We start from the raw sequence: 24,440 nt of genomic DNA on the forward strand, positions 1-24,440 counted from the left end.
ATAATGGACTGGGGAGGAACCCATGCCATTTTTTTCAATGATTTTCATCTATATTGCCGGAACCCAAAAATACATCACATCCTTGAGTAGTTTTAAATTACCTTTTTTCCTTTGGAAATGTAATTTTGCTGTGGTATTGTTCTAAACACGGGAAAAATGTGCTACTTTACAGGCATACTAAGGACACCCCCCAGGCATGATATTTAAAGGAATATTTCATTTTTATTGTTTAACTTTAAGCATTATTAAAATCACTGCTCCTGAAAAAACTGCAGTTTTAAAAACTTTTTTTGCATGGAAAAAAACATATCCCCTGGGGCCGGACCCAGGTCCACAGACACTTTTTATGGCAATAACTTGCATATAAGCCTTTAAAATGAGCACTTTTGATTTTCCATGTTCGTGTCACATACTTTAACGGTGTTCGCGTGTTTGTACAAATTTTTTGCCTGTTCGCAAGTTCTGGAGCGAACCGAACTGGGGGGTGTTCGGCTCATCCCTACTCTCAAGTTTAGAGTGCTCCAAAGCTGTATTTACCATGGAATATGGGGAAACATTCTAAGAGTCAACTTCCACAATATCATTTGATCCACCTGCACCTGCATCAGTAATGTTCTAGATTTCAAGCTGGCTTAGAGAAAGGTCTGCATCGGAATTCGCTGAAAGTTCATGTTTCTGCCATGTCTGCCTTAAAAAATACCAAGTGGGAAACTAATCCTCTTATACTCAAGTTCCTTAGAGCTAGCTTGGGAAACGAATTTTCTCTCACAGTCCAGAAAGTTAACATCTATGTACAAAACCTGACACAAAAAGGTTTAATGGTAACTTTTAGCCTGACTTTTATTTTGCAGTACTGAAATGCTGTTGCGCTACAGCCTTTTGTATTGAATTTTTCAGTCTACACCCCCCCCGCCCCCCTGTTTCATTTGTGGCCCTTTAATAATCACTTTTAATTTGTGAGCCACTTTAATAATCTTTTCAGAAGATCAAAGTACTCTATGATACAATGAAAATATATGGATGTTTCTAATTATGTTCTGCAAATAATACAGAAAATACTCTTATTTCAGTTTTAGAATGAAACTCTGAGTAACAATGCAATCAAGAGTGTAAATGATGCTTAAGGCCAATGTTTCTACTTGCATAGATCTGCTGTTAAGGCAGCCCATACATTATTCATTTTTTTTTAGTTCAACCAGCGGTTGAGCGAAAAAAAGTTACCCAATTCCCCATCTACACATTTGAGGTGAATTGGGAAATCCCTCCCACTGTGCTATTGTATTCTGATGGCGGGGAGCCTTCCCCACCGTCAGAGTATAATTATCAGTGTTGTCAGCTATAGCAAGTGGTACTGATTGATCAGAAAAACCCAAACAGGTTGGTTGTACAAATGTCGATTGGTAGATCGACTTTTGTACAACCAGGGTGCCTATAGATGGATCAAAATGTAGCTGGTCCTTGCTGAACTAGCTCAATTTCGATCCATGTATGGCCATCTGAAATTGGGAGTAAGCTCGCATGTGTTTTCTTTATCTACAGGTAAGCTTATAATAAAGTTTACCTGTAGGTAAAATTTCTACATCTTCTAAACATGCACCATTTAGGAGATATTCTAGTGAGCAGCAGCCGGTGACATCACCGATGCATGCGCTCTGAAGGAACGGGTTACCCGTGCCGTCCCTTCAGAGCTGTGTGTCATGGCTGAGACTCCTGCATGCATGCATGGGGGTGACATCATCGCGGTTTGGCCAATCAAATGCCCGCATCTTGTGAACAAAAAAGGATGACCAGGTCAAGATAGAAGCCTCTGCAGTGGTGACAGCGCATTGCTGGAGGGCTTCGTTTTAAGGTAAGTCCTTCATGATTTGCTAGTATGCTATGCATATTAGCACATTATGCCTTTGCCTTGCAGGGGGAAACTTTTTTTTAAGAGTCTACTACCGCTTTAAGGTTTCCCTAATAATTACTTTGTGAAAATTAATTGTTATTGTCATTTTTGTGTGACAACCTGACATATTATCCATATCAAAACATTTACACTGCACAAACAGGGAAAAACAACATGCCACTTTGATGCACAATTATTAAATATGGCATTAATAAGATAATAATAGACTCCAGTACTACAACCATATGTTCATTTCCTATTTCATTTTGTCATTTTGTACCTTTACTCGCAAGCGTAGACCCTGACTGATCACCGATTTCAGACTATATCATTTTAAAGTGATATTACAAGTATTACCTTGAAACTGTGTAAACCTCCTTGCATATTTTTATTATATGCAAATTAAAATCATCTGATTAGGTCCTGAGGCAGCTTCACCTAGTTGTTAAGAGGAATAGCGATGGGAGTAAAAATATTTCATAACTGAAGTGTCAATTCCCTTGGGGAATGCCACCATTTGATTTTGACATTTATTTGTCCTGTGCTTTAAAGGACAAAACTACAATTACAATTTTTTTTCTGCTGTGCATTGGGCATGTTGTCAGAAAACATTAAATCAAAGGTTGTGTACGCACAAAAACAACAAATGCTAACATTCCGACTTAGAAAAACATACACCAATAAGCATTATAGTCCTGAGATTTATGTCATGTAGTGTAAAAGTATTTTAACAATTAAGGAAATGTTTTTGGTCCTAAAAAGCATTTGCTGTATGTATCTGATTTTGTCATATTATATAGTTAAAGCTGAACCATGGCCTGCTTTGATGAAAAAAAAAATAATTCCCTGCTAAAAACGTGACCTTTTCCTAAATGTTTAAAAGGTAGGTCCAAAAGCATTCAAAATAAAAGTTTGCTGTGTTTTTTTCAAAACCCTTTGCATTCCACAATAATACCAGTTTGCCATAAATACAAATAATAAAAAAACTAAAATAATCTACACTAGGTCCAAAAAATTAAAACTTATAGGTAGGTACAGAATAAAGCTGCTGGTGTGCAATTGTGATACCAATTGTAACAATTTTTTTAAAAAGTGCAAAAGAAGCAGAGCTATATCCACCAATGACCAAAAACAACAAAACACCTGCTAATGAAAAATATGCTTAAAATATTTCCATCAATAAGAAATATACAGTTGCAAATGAATACACATGTAATAACAATTACTATGTTTGTAAACCATGAAACTTGTGCACAAATTACAGTGTAAAAATTACAGTGCAAGTAAAATTATAAGGTCCCAATAAATACAGGTAAATGCCAACAGTTCATGCATTAACACGATGTGCATTCACATACCAGCTACCGAAGTGCTTCCACCACCATGTGTCACCATTCACAGAAGCCTCTTAACAAATAGTATGGACCATTATGTTATAAATGCTCAAACACACTCAGATTGAATATTTATTCAATAGTCTTCTGGTAAGGGCTGTACAGAGCACCTCCACCTCCGAATGTCACCACCAAAAGGAAGAATACAGGTCCATAGTGAAGTACGCCAGTAAATATATTTTGGGTTAATTGATGGAAGTTGTCATTATTTTTGTACTCACAGTAATTTGGAATAGTGACTATGCTCAGTGATATAGAATTCCCATATTGGGCCCGAATGAGTAAATAGGAGGGTGGGAACGGGGTATGGATATGGGAGCAAAGTTTGGGAAGGGAAGGGTATAATCAGGGAGGTAGCCATAAGTAGTTCCCCCTAAATCATTATAAATAGCTTAAACATTTTTACGGTTTAGCTCTTGTTTTGTTGTAGTTTTTATGTGTTTTTCCCACCAACATAGAAAGATGTGGGTGGTTGGTGGGGATGGTGTGGGGGTAGGGGCTAGGCGGAGTGGCCAGGTAGACCCTAGACCATAGTTGGTAGGAAGATCAGAAATGGCACTTATGTTTTGAAGAGGGTTTCCCCCACTTCCCACTTGTCTTTTGCCTCCTTTTTTTGGGAAAAAATTGTGATATAAAGTATGTGGATGTATTACATATTTATTATATGTTTGTAACTATTTATATATTGTGGTGTATATAAAACCCTTAGGGTTTCTTTTTGTTTTTTCTTTTGCTTATTTTAGCAATTCTACCTGTGTTTTTGATTGTCTTGTATTGTTGCTATGTCCTTTTTTTGTTTACAAACGTTTTTATTAAAGATTAACATAAAAACAGGGTGTACAGGCACTGAGAGGACATAAGTTACAAATTAGGATTAGGATCATCAAACAAGTACATCTCTCAAGTGGCCTATGAACAGAGTAGTGACGCAAGCATTTATCCCAATAGTTGGGGAGGAAAAGAAAGATCATGAAAAAAAAAAAAATTTTAGAAAGAAAACTAGAAACCTTGATGTTTAGACAATATAAACATATGGATTGTAGTATCATTCGACCAGATAACAAACTGCAGTAGTATAATGCACCCTTCAATATGAGTATCGTAATTGCCCATAGTATGAGTTATGTCCAGCTACTTAGTCCAACCGGGCAGCAACAGCAGGGACAGAGGGATCCCCAAGACCTGTGCTGAGCTGGTGGGCTGTCCATATGCTCCATTTACAGTCAAAAATATGCATGGAGTCCAGGAGAGTATGGTGAATCCTTTCCATCAATCTAATGGACTCCATGCGGAGAAGCACCTGTGACCATGACACTGAGGGGCATGTCCAGTTCAGTGCTTTCGCCCACTGGATGGCACTAAAGAGTGTGTGGACTAATCTCTGTTGTGGAGGGAGAACTCCCGGGAGTTCTGCATATAATATGCACATCTGGGCTATGTCCTTTTTTAATTGAATAAAAAGAATTGAACACGTAGTAAAGTATGTAAAAATTATTTAAAAACTCTTACTTTATTTAAAAGGACATAAGGCTTATGAAAACCACAATCATCTACTCACGTAATAGCAGGCTGATCAAACACATTGGACCTTGGCCATGTACGCATGCGTGATGATGTCACATCGCAGCCCCACCCTACGTGTTTCACTGGAAATGATGTTGTCGGGGATGACAGCTGATCAGGTATCAGAAACATAGGAACAAGCTGAAGACCATTCAGCAATTTCTTATAGTGACAGACCAGTTTAAATAGTCTGCTGGGCGCTAAGAGCACATGGCAATAGCTATGCGCATGTCAACATGTGTGTGTGCATGTAAGTGTGCACACACATGTGAGCACGACAAACTGGAATGGTATATCTCACATTGCTTAGAAGTATGAGCATGTGTAACACTGTTGTTGACACAATATTTGTATTATTGAGAACCTTGTTGTCTGTCAAAACTTATTTTTTGGGGGGGCGTGGCTACCACGCTGCTGCATGGATGGCTGATCTGCTAGCTCCGCTCCAGCGACGGGAATCTGGTCGGATCAAGGCATCCCAGACTGACTCTACCAGCACCAGTGCCCTGCTAAAGTGCCGTACAACTCCCGGAGATGACCCACAAAAGAAAAAACACATCGCACCTGAAGAAATTGAGAGATTTCTTCCCTTCTAAAGGCTGCAGCACAATCCAAGATGGTGCCTCCGGCAGCTCTCCTGTGCCATCATATGATCACTCTCTGCCACGTCGAGCCCACATTTAAAGATGAGCTCACAGCAACACTCTCCTGATGCCTCCACTCTGCTCTCCTGCAGCCCTGCGAAATCCAGGCCCTGCATGTCTGCTGACTCTCAAAGCCACAAGGTGAGTGCATGCCAGGGCTCAATGGAAGACACAAGGGAGCTGGCAGACATAATTAACTCCTTCTCTACTGCCAACCAGCCCCTCTCTGATACAACACTAAAAGATACGCTGGTCTCCCTGTGCATTTCCCTGCATGCAGACATGATGGAGTGCATGAGGAACTTTAAAGTTTAAGTGGGGGAGCTAGGAGGCAGGATAGATCACGTTGAAAAAAAAGATGCGGGTGTACACAGCCTCCTACAATACGTTAGTGGATGCACACAATGACCAGTCAAATGAGGTGACCTGGCTTAAAGCAAAGGTCGCCGACCTCGAGGACAGGTCATGCAGGAACAACGTGAAGATGAATGGTATTCCTGAAGCCATACAACCTGCACAACTTCACCAATATGCCCAAGAATTTATGTCGGCTTTCCTACCATCATTACCTACCTCTGAATTGGTCATTGATAGAATCCATCTCCCAGATAACATACCCAGAGACGTTTTGATGCATTTCTTCCATGTAAAGGAGCAATTTATGCTAGCCTTTCGTAAAAATGCACAACCCCTTGAGCAATACTCTGCCATCCAAGTGTTCACAGATCTTTCATAGTATACTATGCAGAAACGCAAGTCATTTATATCTGTGACCAAAGCACTGCAAAATCATAACATTGTATACAGGTGGGGCTACCCAACAAAACTGACGATTACCCGTGAGGGCAAGTCCTCGGTGATCACGAGCTTAGAGGAAGGCCTAGCGCTGCTGCGTTCATGTGATATCCTACCAGAACAAAATTCTGAAGGATCCGCCTGCACCTCTAGGTTGGACACTCAGAACGAATGGCAGGTTGTGTCACACAAAGAAAACAAATAAACATAACACCTAACTGCCTCAAACGTAATAAGCTACCCAAAACCACAAGATTCCTGATTCACTATGAAGCTCACAGCCCACGAAGTTCCCTTCCCTGAGTAATGTGCGGTATATCTGCCACCAGATCCCGGATGGAATCTACCTTTTTAACCTACCAGTTATTTTGTGTTTTTTTTACTTTCTTCTTTCTATTTTCTCTACTTCCTACTTTCTACCCTACCCCATCTGTGATGGAAAATGAGTTCACACATGAGAAGATGACTTATTCTTCACCAGCGCTCACAATCTACCAACTGTATATCCTGGAAAACAACCCTGGGCTCTCTAAGGTACTGTTATCATTCCCCCCGCATATCAGAAATGGCAGTTACAGCGACTTCCTTTAATGTCCATGGCCTGAACCACCCTGCCAAAAGACCCTTGGTCTGGAAGGAAGCCCTTAAACTACACTCTGACATCTTGTGCATACAAAAAACACACTGGGTAGCTTCAGCCGCCCCCACCTTCTACCATAAGAAATTTCCTCACATATTTCATGCCTCGGCTTCTAAAAAACAAAAGGGTGTCCTAATTGCCATCCGGGACTCTGTGGCCTTTTCCCTGCAGGAGGCTCACATAGACCCTGAGGGACGTTACCTGATTTTGGTCAGTGAATTTAACAACTACTTCTTCACAATAATCAATTTATATGCACCTAACACCCACCAGCTCCGCTTTCTGAAAAAGCTATTCTGCAAGGTCAAATCAATTAAGCGAGGTGCAGTCATAATGTGCAGTGATTATAACATGTCAGTAGACTACAAGATGGACACCACCTCCAAATCACAACACCCTCTACCTACATTGCAACATTTGCTCCATGCTGAGGAGATGTACAATGCCTGGAGGTGTCAACACTCTAACAAGCGGGACTACATAATTCATACTCCCACGTCAACCTAATTTTGGTGGACAAAGTTTTGTTACAAAAGATCTCCTCCTCTACTATCCATGATATCACGTGGTCAGACCATGCCCCTGTCTCTGTCATAGTGAACAAGGGATACACAGCAACTCCTGCCTACATCTGGCAAGCTAACCCTCCCCTATTTCAACAACCCTCACAAGTAGCCGTTATAACTAAACACCTTAATGAATACCTTTCTCTTAACGCTCACTCTGTGACCAATCCATTCACTGTGTGGTGTGCTCATAAAGATTATATTAGAGGCATTCTACTTCAAATGTGTTTGAGGGCAAAGAGGCAGAGGACACTAAGACTATACGCGCTCCTAACCGATATCAAACTCTTACGCCCTGTACACACGGTCAGACATTGATCGGACATTCCGACAACAAAATCCATGGATTTTTTCCAGTGGATGTTGGCTCAAACTTGTCTTGCATACACAAGGTCACACAAAGTTGTTGGAAAATCTAATCGTTCTGAACGCGGTGACGTAAAACACGTACGTCTGGACTATAAACGGGGCAGTAGCCAATAGCTTTCGTCTCTAAATTTATTCTGAGCATGCGTGGCACTTTGTGCGTCGGATTTATGCACACGATCGTAATTTCCGATAATGGATTTTATTATCGGAAAATTTTATATCAAGCTCTCAAACTTTGTGTCTTGGAAATTCCGATGGAAAATGTGTGATGGAGCCCACACACGGTCGGAATTTCCGACAACAAGGTCCTATCACACATTTTCCGTCGGAAAATCCGACCGTGTGTACCGTGCATTATAGTCCCAAAACAAAAATTTATCCGATGCTCCCACAGCAAACAAACTAACGAAGCTGCGTTCAGATCTCAGGCTCATGCTTCTAGAACAGTATGACAAACTGTTAGAATATTATTCCAAATTCATAATTCGGCACTTATAGGTGTTATATTATATTCATGGCAAGCTTGCAAAACATATTTGGTTTTATGATTAATCATAATAAATAGAGTATGTGTGAATGACCTTGATCAATTGATTTGACATGATTCTTCATCTACAGCTGAGCTTTGCTGGATTTTTCTGGTGTAGCCAATTTGAGTATGACATATAAGGTATCTTGGTATAGAATGTCATGAGAAGACAAAAATAGACACGTGTCCACGTAGCTAAAGGAATATACATTGTGGATGATATCCTGTTAAGTTAAGTTAGTTTGTAGTTCCAGTCATATTAATAAGTACTAGTATATAGTTACTTAATGTAAAGTTGGTAAAATGTGTTCATATTATGTAGATGTTTGGTTATATGACATTACATGATCAGCCCGTTACTTCAAGTATGGAGTGTTACATGTGGGCTTGTCAATCCTATGCCATATATGACTCTGAGTTAGAATCTTTTCTTGGATAGCATATTGCTGAAGTTAGCAGAAATGAATATGTGCCATACAAGGTTCTAAGTTGGTGTGAGGTTATGACGTTCACACGTTCACATGTAACATATAAAGCCAATGCTTCCATATTGAAGGTCACACAGACACACACACACAGACACACACACACACCCTCTAGGATAGATGACACTGACATGATCACAAGACACTTTGACAAGTTGGCACAGCTGAATGCTGCCAGAAGACTAAGAACGTAATTTCCTGCTTCTTCTTGAACGACACACAAGACAGCATGGAGACAGACAGCATCCATGAAGCACACATGCTTTCATAAGCTTATTACAGCTTTATAACTTTTATTCTATTTCATATATTTTTACCCACACTGAACTGAACTATTATACTTTTTACATTGTATTTATGATGCCAATTGTGTGACAATAAACTCACACTTTGTTTTAAGTCAGTTTGACCATCAATGCTATTCATCCGGAAGCGCCTCTGAGATACAAGAATATATATATTAATAATATTCGTCAATGGCGAGCCAGAAAGTTACGTCCTTTCTCAAGTTTTACGGAAATCTCGATCCTTGCTGAGGGGGGAGAGATTAGCGCAGTTTTGCGAATATTCAAGTCTCGAGAAAAAAGACGGTTCAGAACCTATCAACCAAGAGGCATTTGTGTTGCATCAGATGTGGACAACAGTCCAGCAACAGATGGTTGAAGACGAGAAATTCTTCTAAATACGGTGAGTAAAAGTTATGGAATTTATTGATGAAATAGCAAGAGAAAGCAAACTAGAGTTTAAAGATGTGTCTTTTTATCCAAATGACAGTCACTTATGGGCATATAAATACAATGAATGTTTTCAAGCCAATGTGCAGATAGACAAAAATAAATTTACTGTTAACAAACAGCGTAAAAAGATATCTAATATCTTATGCTTAGTGAGAATATTTAACAAAGTGATTATTAATGTTGATTTACCTGCTAAAAATGTGTGTACTTTACAGCAGACAGAATGTAACACTGTACAGAACACAGGGAAACATGACAATTTGTCTCAAGATTCTCTTAATTGTCCAAACTGTGAGATTTTTTGTAATTATATAGAGAATCTTGAGGAACAAATTGACTCCAAAACAAATCTTTTGGAAAAACTTCAGAATGACAGTAGATTGACACAGATTGCTGTAATAACTACAGATGACAAAAAGACTGAATCTAAATGTAAGCAACAATCCTCTTATATTCCGGAAAGTTCGGATATGGAGAATGTTGATGCTACTGATGAAAAAGAAATGAGACATAAAAACTTATTTTGTAGAACTGCAAAACTAAAGTTTCAAATACATGACCAACTTATGAAAGTTTTAAAAGATTTTCCTATTTATGACACTGAGGCAACTGTATTTTCCAATTGGGATTTATTTGAAATGTTTGCGGATTGTTTTAATCTGTCAAATGATCAACGCAATTACATATTTCAGTTGTGGGTTCCTGTTAATTTCGCTAAACGAATTAACACACCTGTTATTGATGATGAAGGTCAGGAAAAACAAAATGACGCGACAGATAGACTGCGACAATTATTGCTATGTATGACCGGTGAGCAAATACCGACCATAGAAATGTTAGATCTTTTACAGACTACTGCAGAAGAAAATCCATTTGATTTCAAAATAAAATTTTGCAAGGTTTATGAAATGATATTTGGAGTAGATGACGACAATGACCCAGGTTTAAAAATAGCTTTCTTAAAAAAATTTAAATACCTTGACCCAACTTCAGTAGCCATAGCACAGGAACGTCAAAATTTAAATGATATAGTAAGTTTCATTGATAAAATTAGGAGACAATTGAATCAAAGCAATCTCACACACGAGATAGCTATAATTCAATGTGATGAAAATAGTCAGGCTGCAGACATGTCAGAAACGATAGGTCTTGGCAGGAATGACAAGGACAGCTGCAGACAAGTGAGGCAAGGAGACCCTATCACGTGTCTTTACTTTCATAGATCTGGCCATATGAGAAAACGTTGCTGTAAATTTAAGAGAGACTCACAAATAAAAACTAAAGATATAGAGAATGAAAAATCAGCTTTTGTACAACCTGTTTTTTCATGTCAAGATAAAATTTTTACTGAATTGCCTTATGCCACTGAAGTCAAACAGATTAGTAATTTGACTGTTAACAGCAGTTCAGACAACACTGTCACTGAAAGAGAGGGTTTATTGCCATTGCCAAAAATAGAATCACATCGGGATTCAATTTCTCTGCCATTACAATATGTAGTACCAATTATTTTGGACAAGAATGGTAGGCCATATATACAATGTTTGCTGAATGGTAAAAATATTAATTGTCTCATTGACAGTGGATCTGAGATTAGCCTTACCAAAGAAAACATACCTGTGAAACAAAATTCTCCTATGTGTAATATAGTGGGTTTTAATAATACAGGTAATTCCACTGCTACACAGGTATCTAATGTAACATTTGAAATACCTGGATTAGTAAAAACTAACATTAACATTTGGGTATGTCACAGAGCAGAGAATATACTCGGCATTGATGTAATCAATGAACAAAAATGGGTGATCGATTTGGCTAATAAAAGTATTTGGAAAGATCCATCTAGGCCCAAATCAGTGCTTATTGATCCCTCTGTATACAGTAAAGCTGGTTCCATTACCAATATGTCTACAGAACAGAAATGGCCTGATGTTGATAGTAATTGTGCTTTAAAGGAAGTGGTACAATGTTTTCCAAGTTTGTGGTCAAAGTTCAAAAATGACATTGGAACTTTGAAAAATACCGAATTGAATATTGAGGGAGAAGATCCAGAACCCCTTTATCAGTATGAGTTACCACTAGAATCAATTGGTCCACTTTCTGCAATTATTCAAGAGTTTGTACAACTTGGAATTGTAAAGAAAGCTAAATCAGTGGTAAATAACTGTATTTGGCCTATCAAAAATACTGATAATTCATATTCTTTATCAGTTGACTTAAGGGCATTGAATAAACATATCACAAATAACCCAGTTCTTCCTGATAAATCTAAACTTAAAGTTAAATTTGAATGCTGAGGACAAAGTGTTCTCTGTATTAGAAATCATGAATAGCCATTTTTCCCTTCCTTTAACTACTAGCAGTCAATACAAACTCGCATTCACATTCAGAAAAGAGACTTATACGTTCACTCGATTAATACCTGGCCTAGGTATTGGTGATGGTATAGTTCATGAATCTATAGCAAAAATACTTTCAAAATTTTCTAGGCCAGAATGCATTTGTCAGCATGTGGATACGATTTTGCTGAGTACTCAGAATATCGATGAACATATGGCTCTTTTGTCTGAGTTGTTTATGATGTTACAAGCTGAAGGTTTAAAATTAAACACGACAAAAGTTCAGCTGATGAAAAGTCAAGTGAAATACCTTCACATGCAAATTAGTCAAGGAAAGAGACAATTGTTGCAAGAAACAGTTAGAGATATCACTGTAATCCCAACTCCAACAACTCATAAGGCATTGCGTCAATTTTTGCATAAAATAAATCATTGCAAAGAGTTTGTACACTGTTTTGCAGAAAAAGTTAATCCACTATATAATCTTTTGAGAAATAAAGGTAATATAGTTGACCAGTGGGGTCCAAAGGAGAAAAATGCTTTTGAAATGTTGAAAAAAGATTTGCAGAATGCTCCAGCATTAAGTACAATAGAGGTTTGTTCTGAAGCATCTTTTGTTTTGAAAACTCATGTATCTGAGAATGCCATCTCAGTAATGTTGTATCAATTACAAGAAGGTAAGGAGAAAATAATTGCCTATTTTTCCAGAGTTTTATCATTTTTGGAAAAAACTTTTGAGTCAGGTGTAAAGCAACTGCTAAGTGTTTACTATGCAATTAAAGCTACAGAGAGCATAGTAAAATCAAACAAAATCATTGTACAGACACCTGACTGCTCACTAAAAGGTATTTTTGAGGAAGATAGTTTTAAAGAATGTCGTAAAACATATCCTTTACGGTTCAGAGCTTTATCATCCAAACACATTCAGATAGATGTAAAAGGAAGACATCTTCAGGAATGTACACCAGTACATGTTTATACAGCTGTATCTGAGAAGTCTTTATCTCAGGTTTCCAGCATAAGAACAGAGAAGGACACAGAGCCAGTATTTGTTACTGCAGAACAGTCTAACACTAGAATAAGAGCTTCAACACAGAATACAGTTACGCACATTTCTAATCTTTTAGAGGTGAGAACAAAGGCATAGTCCATTGTCATCTCTGGGTGATACAAAACTTTTCTTTTGTTTGTGAAAACAGAGATTTGTATCATGACCAAAGGAGGTGTTGCGTCCTGTCATACCTAAACTTCACAGTACATATGATTTATAGTTTAGGCCATCTTAGACAGGATATGGACAGTACATTGTCATACAGAAGTTCTCTTTGAAGGAAAATATAAGATAATATTATTTTACATATAGTTTAACAATGACACATAATCACACACATAGGTTGGACTTGATGGACTTGTGTCTTTTTTCAACCTCACCTACTATGTAACTATGTAACAAATTCACAAAGTTATTGTCTCATAATGTTTTAACATTTGTTGGAAAAAAGTTACAAGAATTTAATGAAAATATTTTTTGCCTAATTAATGATACTGCATTTCTTTTACAGAAATGGCATCTAAAATCAAATAAATATGGAGGATAACAAGCTCATATGAAGAGCAAAGAGAATATCAGGAAAATTCAAAGTTAAAGAAGGAATCCTCTAGGGAAGAATATTGGACAAAAGATTTATACTTCAGATTTATGACTGTTTTATCTTATTCAACAAGATTTTTCTAATCTAGCAGAACTTGAAGAAGAAACTTTAAAGACATTTCATGAAGAAAAAAAAAAATGAATCAGAAGAAACTTAATCTATCTACTATAGATAAACAATTTGGGACTCAAACATTTGTCCACATATACATTTTTTGATAATCCGATTATTCTGATATTAATGTTCATATTAAGTTAGGATTATTATTATTATTTTTATTTATTTTTCCTTATTCATATATTGAATATTTTTAGGTAACAACTGCACACTCATTCTAGTTTATAGAACATCTTTTGTTCATAACTTAAGAAACATATCACTCTTAATAGAACTATGGAAAGTTATGACAAGTTTTAGAGTGTAAAGTATATTTCCAAAGAGCTAAAATATTATTTGAGCACAAATATGGAAATATATCATTGCATAATTTATTTTATTAATAATAATAATAATAATAATAATAATAATAATAATAATAATAATAATAATAATAATAATAATAACTATTGATATTATTATTAATAATAGTAATTATAGATATAAGTCATCATTATGTTATACATTTTTAAATTCTATATCATTACTTTAAGATTTTGAATAGATAGATCTAAGAGAAGTTAAAGTAAAAAGAAAAGTGATTAGAAGGAGAGTTATTTCTAGCTGCTTCAGTTCTGAGGAATATTGTGTTCAATCATTTGATACAAGGATGTGTAAATGTGACATGAATGATGTTTTGAATGTATTAGAATAATTTGATATGATTAATCATAATTCAGGGGGGATTCTTAGAATATTATTCCAAATTCATAATTCGGCACTTATAGGTGTTATATTATATTCATGGCAAGCTTGCAAAACATATTTGGTTTTATGATTAATCATAATAAATAGAGTATGTGTGAATGACCTTGATCAATTGATTTGACATGATTCTTCATCTACAGCTGAGCTTTGCTGGGTTTTTCTGGTGTAGCCAATTTGAGTATGACATATAAGGTATCTTGGTATAGAATGTCATGAGAAGACAAAAATAGACACGTGTCCACGTAGCTAAAGGAATATACATTGTGGATGATATCCTGTTAAGTTAAGTTAGTTTGTAGTTCCAGTCATATTAATAAGTACTAGTATATAGTTACTTAATGTAAAGTTGGTAAAATGTGTTCATATTATGTAGATGTTTGGTTATATGACATTACATGATCAGCCCATTACTTCAAGTATGGAGTGTTACATGTGGGCTTGTCAATCCTATGCCATATATGACTCTGAGTTAGAATCTTTTCTTGGATAGCATATTGCTGAAGTTAGCAGAAATGAATATGTGCCATACAAGGTTCTAAGTTGGTGTGAGGTTATGACGGTCACACGTTCACATGTAACATATAAAGCCAATGCTTCCATATTGAAGGTCACACAGACACACACACACCCTTTAAGATAGATGACACTGACGTGATCACAAGACACTTTGACAAGTTGGCACAGCTGAATGCTGCCAGAAGACTAAGAACGTTATTTCCTGCTTCTTCTTGAACGACACACAAGACAGCATGGAGACAGACAGCATCCATGAAGCACACATGCTTTCATAAGCTTATTACAGCTTTATAACTTTTATTCTATTTCATATATTTTTACCCACACTGAACTGAACTATTATACTTTTTACATTGTATTTATGATGCCAATTGTGTGACAATAAACTCACACTTTGTTTTAAGTCAGTTTGACCATCAATGCTATTCATCCGGAAGCGCCTCTGAGATACAAGAATATTAGATATTAATAATATTCTTCACAAACATATTCAATCTCTCAAATTAAACAATTATTCTTCTGGCAACCGAGCTGAAAAATTTCTGTCCCAGAGACTAAAAGATCGCAAAACACAAACGAAAATTCCCTTTCTAATTTGTAATTCAGATAATAGCAAAATTTTCAAACTTAAAGAGATAGCAAACACTTTTGCTGAATACTATTCCTCCCTCTATAATTTAAAGGAAGACCCCAATACTCCACAACCCTCAGAGGATGCTATTCAAACATTCTTGGCAGATCTCTCACTCCCCTCTCTATCACAATCACAACTGGAGTCTCTTAACTCATCTATCACAGAGCCTGAGATCCGGAAGGCGATAAAGACTCTTCCTGGTGGAAAATCCCCAGGCCCAGATGGATTACCAAATAGCTACTACAAAACCTTTCATGAAGCCCTCTCCCTTACATTGAAGGAGGTTTACTCTGAAGCAATGTCCTCTGCCTCGTTTCCCGCTGAAATGCTCAAGGCATTAGTTGTTACTATCCCAAAACCAGGTAAAGACCCTAATATGCCAGCCAATTTCAGACCTATTTCTTTATTAAATACAGATGTAAAGCTGTATGCCAAAATCCTGGCCCAGAGACTTCTTTTAAATCTTGCTAACTCTGATTAAGCCTGACCAAAAGGGTTTCACCAAGGGCAGACAACCATATGATGCCACAAGGAGAGTTATTGATATCATACATTATGCTGGATCCTGTCAGGTGCCTTCTCTGCTACTCTCTTTGGACGTGGAGAAGGCATTCGACAGGGTCCATTGGGGTTACATGACTCAAACACTCAAAAAATTTGGATTTCATCCTTTCTGCTATCTTAGCTTTGTACTCCTCCCCTTGCGCACAATTATACACATCTAACATACTATCTCTCTATCTAACATACACATCTAATGTACTGTCTCTCTTAGGTAAATCCCATAATATTAATTTTTTCCTAACCTCACCACACACATCCTTACAACACGCCCACAATATCCTCAACAAATTTAGTCAGGTATCCTTCTACAAGGTAAATTTTACAAAATCCCTCGTATTAGGTCTGAATCTCTCCCCCCTTCTCCAGTCTCATCTACAAAAATAATTTCCCCTATACGTGGAATACACACAGCATTCCTTATTTAGGATTACAAAAAACATAGGTCAGTGGGTGGAATGGGTTTAATCGATATAAAAGACTACTATCAAGCATCTATGCTCACTCAGCTTAAATACTGGATCTCACCATCCCCCGATGTTCTCTGGAGTAGTATTGAACAGGCCCTCAGTCCAACCCGAGATCTACAACACCTTTTACTATTAGACATATGGAGACCATACTCCCTACGCCAATTCCCACTAACTATCAAAGCCTCCCTAATGACATGGAGAGACCTACATAAGCTGACATCCCTTTCCCCTAACATAGACATTGCAGTATCGGTAGAGATCCTAACCCATGCAATTCCGCATACTAACTATTCAGACTGGCTTGCTAAAGGTACTTCCCAGATTACTAACCTATACGTTGATAATACACTTAAACCATTTGATGTACTCATAAAATAATAAACACTATCACCCGCCGACTATTATAAATACATCCAACTCTCCTATTTTCTTAAATCCTTCAAGTCCCATCACATACACATACAGGACACAGTGTGGCAATACTATACAAAGGCATCCATCGCTCCCAAAGGAATATCTTTTTTATAATCTCTTTCAAAACAAGGTCACCTTCCCTAAACCCCTTCCTTTCAAAAAAATGGGAACTAGACTTAGAAAAATCCTTTACACAGACCCAGTGGCAAAGTGCACTCAGAACAATATACAAGGCCTTCAGGTGTGTAAACCACTGGGAGCTCTCCCTGAAAATAGCTCAGAGGTGGTACCTTACACCGTACAGACTGTCTAAATTCTCCCCCTCCAACCCCCCACTATGCTGGAGAGATTGTGGTGAGGTGGGAGGCATTTTACATGTGTTCTGGTCATGAAAACACCTTACTAGTTTCTGGAAGAGCATATTTAGATGTATCTCACGTATCACGGGAATCCTAACACCACCAAGTCCTGGATTAGCATTACTAAACCTAAGTATTGAGAACCTCCCTCCTTGCTTCCGCACAGTGGTTACACACATCTTACTAGCAGCTAGATCCTTAATAACCAAAAATTGGAAATCAAACATGTGCCCAATGTATTGGAAGCACTTGAAATCACACAAACCAACTACACTTATGAATCTGTACTGGCAAATGAAGATGGAAAGAGAATCCTCTTTGATGATCAGTGGAAAATATGGTCAGACTGGTTCATAGCAGACTAAGTCTCGTCTTCAGTCATGTATATTTTCTTTTCTTTTTGACTGTGTTTAAATATTAGCATCACTTGTCTTTTACACATCCTACCTAGCTGGAAACTGTTAATGTTAACTTTGTAACTATCCATCTACTACCCTACCCCTCCCTCCTCCTTTCTAACCTTACTGTTCTACAAGAATACACTATGTTATCCGTAGAGGTGAACAACACCATCCCACCTCTCATAGGTGTACATCCTTTATAGCCACTTAGGGACCAGCCTTGTTTTGGATTTTAGGTGTTTACATGTTTAAAACAGGTTTTTTTGCTAGAAAATTACTTAGAACCCCCAAACATTATATATGGTTTTTCTTCTAATACCCTAGAGAATAAAATGACGGTCGTTGCAATACTTTTTTTGCACCGTATTTGCGCAGCGGTCTTAAAAGCGCACTTTTTTTGGAAAAAATTCACTTTTTTGAATAAAAAAATAAGACAACAGTAAAGTTAGCCCAATTTTTTTTATATTGTGAAATATAATGTTACGCCAAGTAAATTGATACCCAACATGTCACGCTTCAAAATTGCGCCCGCTCGTGGAATGGCGTCAAACTTTTACCCTCAAAAATCTCCATAGGCGACGTTAAAAAAATTCCACAGGTTGCATATTTTGCGGTACAGAGGAGGTCTAGGGCTAGAATTATTGCTCTCACTCTACCGGTCATGGCGATACCTCACAAATGCGTGGTTTGACCACCTTTTTTTTTATATGCGGGCGCTACTCGCGCATGCGTTCGCTTCTGCGCGCGAGCTCGTCAGGACGGGGGTTTTTTAAATTTTTTTTTATTTTTATTATTTATTTTACATTATTTTATTTATTTTTACACTTTAAAAAAAATAAAAAATGTGTCACTTTTATTCCTATTACAAGGAATGTAAACATCCCTTGTAATAGAAAAAAGCATGGCAGGACCTCTTAAATATGAGATCTGGGGTCAAAAAGACCTCAGATCTCATATTTACACTAAAATGCAATAAAAAAAATGACATTTGAAAAAATGTGTCTTTAAGAGGCGTGAGACATGATATGCATTTATTTATTCAGCATAACATCATCTTTCACATTATGCATTATGGGCTAACTTCAGTGTTTTTTTTTTTTTTTCATTCTTCATTCATTCCATTCCCAAAAAAATGAGTTTGAAAAATTGCTGCGTAAATACTAGCGAAAACAAAATTGGACTTTTACATGTAGGAGAGGAGTGCCAGAATTGGCTTGGGCTGGAAGTAGTTAAGAAATCTTGGTATAGGGCAGGGGTAGGCAACCCCCGGCACTGGTGCCGCAAGCGGCATGCGAAGCCTCTTTTGCCAGCACTCGCCTCCCTCCCCATCAGCAGCGCAGGGAAGTGTCAGTGAGACACTAATGCATTCCAATTTCAGAAATTCCCACACCACACCTGCACTGAGGGGGAGGCACTGTACTCCCACACATTGTAAAAGATGGGAAACATTGTTTGGTTCTCTAGCTATGCTGTAGCTGCGATCGTTAGACATGTGCACACTGAAATATTTCGCTTTCGAATTTCATTTTCATTCGAAAAATAAATGTATTACTTTTCAATAGATTTTTATTGAATTTTGCAAATAATACACAAGAATACAATGTGCACATTGTATAGTGGTAAACAGTAAATCATTTAGATGTAGACATATATTCAGATTATCTGATTATCTTTATATCATAGAACAAGGAACTGTCTTAGACTCAACCGTATTAACTGAAGTTAATTGTTGCATGAGTGACTCTCACCCAGGAACCCCATTGGGAACTCTTTGTTACCTGGGGGAGCGGAACTCCGTGTGGACAGTCTCTAATAAAAAAGAAAGAAAAAAGGGAAAAACATGAACCGAAAGCAGTATCAGTATTAAGTAATAGTATCAAGTAAGTACTCTAATGCCCCGTACACACGGTCGGACTTTGTTCGGACATTCCGACAACAAAATCCTAGGATTTTTTCCGACGGATGTTGGCTCAAACTTGTTTTGCCTACACACGGTCGCACAAAGTTGTCGGAATTTCCGATCGACAACAACGCGGTGACGTACACCACGTACGACGAGACTAGAAAAGGCCGGTTCAGAACCATGCGCGGCACCCTTTGGGCTCCTTTTGCTAATCTCGTGTTAGTAAAAGTTTGGTGAGAGACGATTCGCGCTTTTTCAGACTCGTGGCTTTCAGATCGTTTTCTGACGTTCAGTTTGTGCTTGTGGGTTTGTATCTGCTCTTCAGTGCGTGCAGTCAGTTCGTATCGGAGTTTTCTGTGTGATCTTGCCTGCTCGTTGCTGTTTTTCAGGTCGCTCTTCACAGGCCTTGCTGTTCTTCAGTGCGTTCTGTTACTTCATTCTGAGCAGCCGACCGTTTTCTAGCCATGTTTCGTATGCGTACTCCTCGTAGAGTTCGTGCTGTGCGGGGGCTTGGTGTTGGGGTCCTGACCTTGACACAAGTCCAGTCCATGAACAGGGTGGGGAGGAGTTCATGGACCAAGAATTGGTTGCTTCAGCGTGACCAGTTCTGTCATATGCCTTTGCTCCGTGAGATCCGTGAGAATAATCCTGATGATTTCAGGAACTTTTTCAGGATGACGGACCCCGTATTTCACCGTCTGTTGGCTTTGCTGACCCCCTATATTAGCAGGCAGGATACCTGCATGAGGCAAGCCATCACTCCGGAGCAGAGGTTGGTCGCTACCTTGCGGTATTTGGCCACAGGGAGAAGCCTGCAGGACTTGAAGTTCTCGACAGGCATCTCCCCCCAGGCTCTGGGGATCATTATCCCAGAGACCTGTTCTGCCATCATCCAGGTCCTACAGAAGGAGTATATGAAGGTAAGATTTTTATCCTTTAATATCACATTTTATTGTATTGAATGTTTGATAATATATTGTATTTCTTCCCTCATTCCCTAATTACCATGATTGTAATATGCTGTGAATGTCCCCTTTGTTCTCATGCATGCTGGATTTTTGGGTAATTATTATTTTATGTCCTTCATACATATTTGCCCTTCAATAACCTCCCCAGCATGGTGTCTCCTGGCCTATATTCACCTCATGTAGTCACTTAACAATGTATTTTATCAGCTCCATAGTAGTGCTTTACCCCAAACACCCCCTAAAATGTTTGGAAATGTTATTTTTGATTTAAATTCAGGCAGAGTGCCAGAGGCTTTTTTTTGTGGTGTCCCCAAATTTTTTTTAACCCTCCCCCCCCAACTGCTAAGTCAGCTGATCCCAATTCTATCTATCCTCAATCATCTATCTGCTGACTTTGCCAAACCCATACACACTATACCCATCTCTTTAGTGCTCTGATTTAGGGATGAATTCCCCAAAGCATGTAGTGCAAGGGCCTGCCTGTATACTTTCCAATGGTACTGTTTAAAGTTTTTGTATCCTATTATTATCTTGATAGGTAATAGCAGAATGTTCAAATGTCCTCAAATGTGTACAGTGTGTATTTATATCTTTGTATTCAGACACTTCTTACCTGTCCAGTGGTCTGCCAATAGTGTAACTAAGGAGGGGCTGTTCCAAGTAATACCCTGTATTTAGGCATTCATCTCTCAATGAAGTGAAGAGGGTTACCTGTCCAAGAGTTCCCCCCCCTATAATGTTAGAAATGGCCCATGAGAGGGGGGAGGGGGAATATGATAGGTGTACCTTATACTTTGGCCTTGTTAAATTCCCCTTAGTAAATGCTATCTGGAGGTTGCCCCATAATGTTTGTGTCTAATCTGCTTGCCATGTTCTTGTATGTGGACGTGGGGAAGAATGGCCGGATGTCCGATGGTGGAGTCATCACCCAGACGGAGTTCTACAGGCGTCTCCAGAATGGCAGCTTGGACTTGCCACCTCCAGAGGACAATGTTGAAGGTCTCCCATTTGTGTTTGTTGCTGATGAAGCATTTGCGCTGGGGGACCACCTGATGCGGCCATTCCCGATGAGGACCCTCACCCCGGAACAGAGGGTTTTTAATTACCGGCTGGCCAGAGCCTGAAGAGTGGTGGAGAACACATTTGGAATCCTGGCCAGCCGGTTCCGATTATTTCTGACACCCATCCATATGGCGGAGTATAAACTGAACCATATAATACTTGCCTGCTGTGTTCTCCATAATTTTTTAAGAAAACATTCAGCCAACTATGCTGGCTCAGTTGGGCCTGAGGCCAGAATCCCTAATCCCTCAACACTGACGGCGCTTGAAAGTGGCCGTCCTGGCTTGCCCTCCCTGAATGCCCGTGATGTCCGGTTACGCTACCTGGAGTTCTTTGCGGGTAGGGGGGCTATCAATATGCCAGACAATCTGTGACACCTTTTTCAAATAAAAAACAACCAAAAGAAATTCTTTGTGGACATTTACTGCTTGTGTTTGTTTTAGCTGACCCTGACAGAAATGTGTTGAGTGCAGAAAATGTCGTGATTGGGTAACCTTATAAAAAACAGTGTTGGCTGGTACTTCCTAAATGCAAAAACACATTTCACTACAAGTGCACTTGCAACTGCACTGAACCTGCACTTGTAGTGCAAAGAGGATTTGCCCTTAGGAAATAACCCCCATTTTTGCATAAAACAGCAATTACATCACCCCAAAAGTGTTGTAGTGTTGAGACAATAATCCACACATTCTTGAGTAAGGCACTTTTTTATACGTGCACAATCACATGTGCATTTCCCAAAGGTTTTTAAAACAAACCAACATGTTTGTTGTATAACAATGTTTGCAGTAGCATTATGAAAAATCAAAATATCCATTTCAGATAAAACAGGCCTGTGTAAAACCAACAAGAAAGCCAAAAAACTTGAACTTACAAAGTTCACATTAGGTAAAACCTGAAGGCTATATCAGACATCAGTATTTAGGAACTGGGTTTGATATAGCGTTCAGATGGGGGGAAATCACCCCTGGAAAAGCCAAATTTGGAAGATGCACACCAATTTACGAATGTCAACATGTGCTATCTGCCATCACGGGGGATCAAGGGACGTGTTTGGGGGGAGCAAGCCCTTCCTCAATGCTACTTTATAATTGAGGAAGGGGTTGCACCCCCAAAACGCGTCCATTGATATCCCGTGATGGCAGATAGCACATGTTGGCACACTGTGTGCATCCTCCAAATTTGGCTTTTCTAAACATTTAAATTCGCCCCAAAACATCAATGATATTATTATTTTTTTTAATAACATCACTGATTTGTTGCTGGATGTTTTGCAATTGGAGATTACACCCCATGATCTCCCCGATCAGTATCTGGGCACTTTCAGATGTAAAGCGTTCTGGATCACGATCACCTAAAAAGAGATAAAGAACAAAAAAAAGGTCTCAAAAATCTGCCACCAGCCATCTCTTTTACCTGAGCCTGTGGTCGCAGACACCCACCTGTTCATCTTCCTCCTGCTCAGCTTCTTGGGTTGGGGGTATTTCCCCTTCTTCCAGAGGGGGGGGGTCTCTGGTCTCCTGGGATGAGGGGTGTCCGAGTCTTTTATCCCCTATGTAAAACAAAAATGGTATACTTAGCACACAGATATTTGATGGCAGAACTAGAAATAGGAAACATTGCTCGGAAGTGGGGTACAATTGTCTATTTTAGCAGAGTTCCAAGATGTATATTTTTTATTGCCCTTTGTCAAGCTGCAATACTTTACCTGTTTGGTACAAGCTTCACAGATGTAACCCCCCCTATAGTATACACTGGAGCACCTGTGTGGCCCCTCCTAATAAAAATGGTGTTCTTGTGTCCCACACTAGTGCTCCAGTGTCCAGATGTGAAAACAGCTGCTCAGTGTCCTCTCCTTACACACAATCTAGTTTGCATTTCATTCTAGTAACAAACCCATCTACACAAACAAATATTTGGCATCCAAGTAGGCCCCCAAAAATGTGTGAAAATGCATATGGCCTAAACTAAGGTGTTCTAGAGGCCGAAAGAAAAATGTTTGATACGAACGAATAATGTGCCCATGAACATTAAAGTTGACCTTTTGAAACGTTACAACTAATAAAAGCATATGGAGCAAAACGAACGTAATAAAGACAGAAAGAATAGGAACACAGCACAACTACTTACTTTTTTGCAGCACTCTCCGGATCTTTCGGTACTGCTCTGGCTCTCTCAAATTCAGGTCCGACCACCGCTTCCTGAGCTGATCTTTAGATCTTCGTACCCCGAAATTCCTCTCAAGACTCCTGACCACTTTTGCCATGATCTTGGCCTTTCGGATGTTCGGGTTGGGGTAAGGCCCATATTTTCCGTCATAGTCGGACTTCCTCATGATGTCGACCATCTCCAACATCTCCCCAAACTACATATTTGTGGCCTTAAAACGTCTCCTTCTGGATCGGGACGTGCCTGGATCCGGGCTTTCCTCCTCCTCCTCCTCGTTGCTACAATTAGCCCGCACCTGCTGTATGTCCGCCATCATGCTCTTCCCCCACTGCGCCGAACGAAAAGGGGCGGGGAATACACTAGAAAGAACGTCAGGGGCGGGCGGAGTTACACGCATGCGCAGTGTATATAAAGCGTAACACGCGTGCGTATTACGTTTGATCTGTGAGCGGAGGAAGGAGCATTGGACGCGGCGATCGTAAGAACGAAGGTAAGAGACAAACTTGGGCCTATAC

This window comes from Aquarana catesbeiana, linkage group LG03 (assembly GCF_042186555.1).
Source record: "Aquarana catesbeiana isolate 2022-GZ linkage group LG03, ASM4218655v1, whole genome shotgun sequence".
NCBI classification, from domain to species: domain Eukaryota; kingdom Metazoa; phylum Chordata; class Amphibia; order Anura; family Ranidae; genus Aquarana; species Aquarana catesbeiana.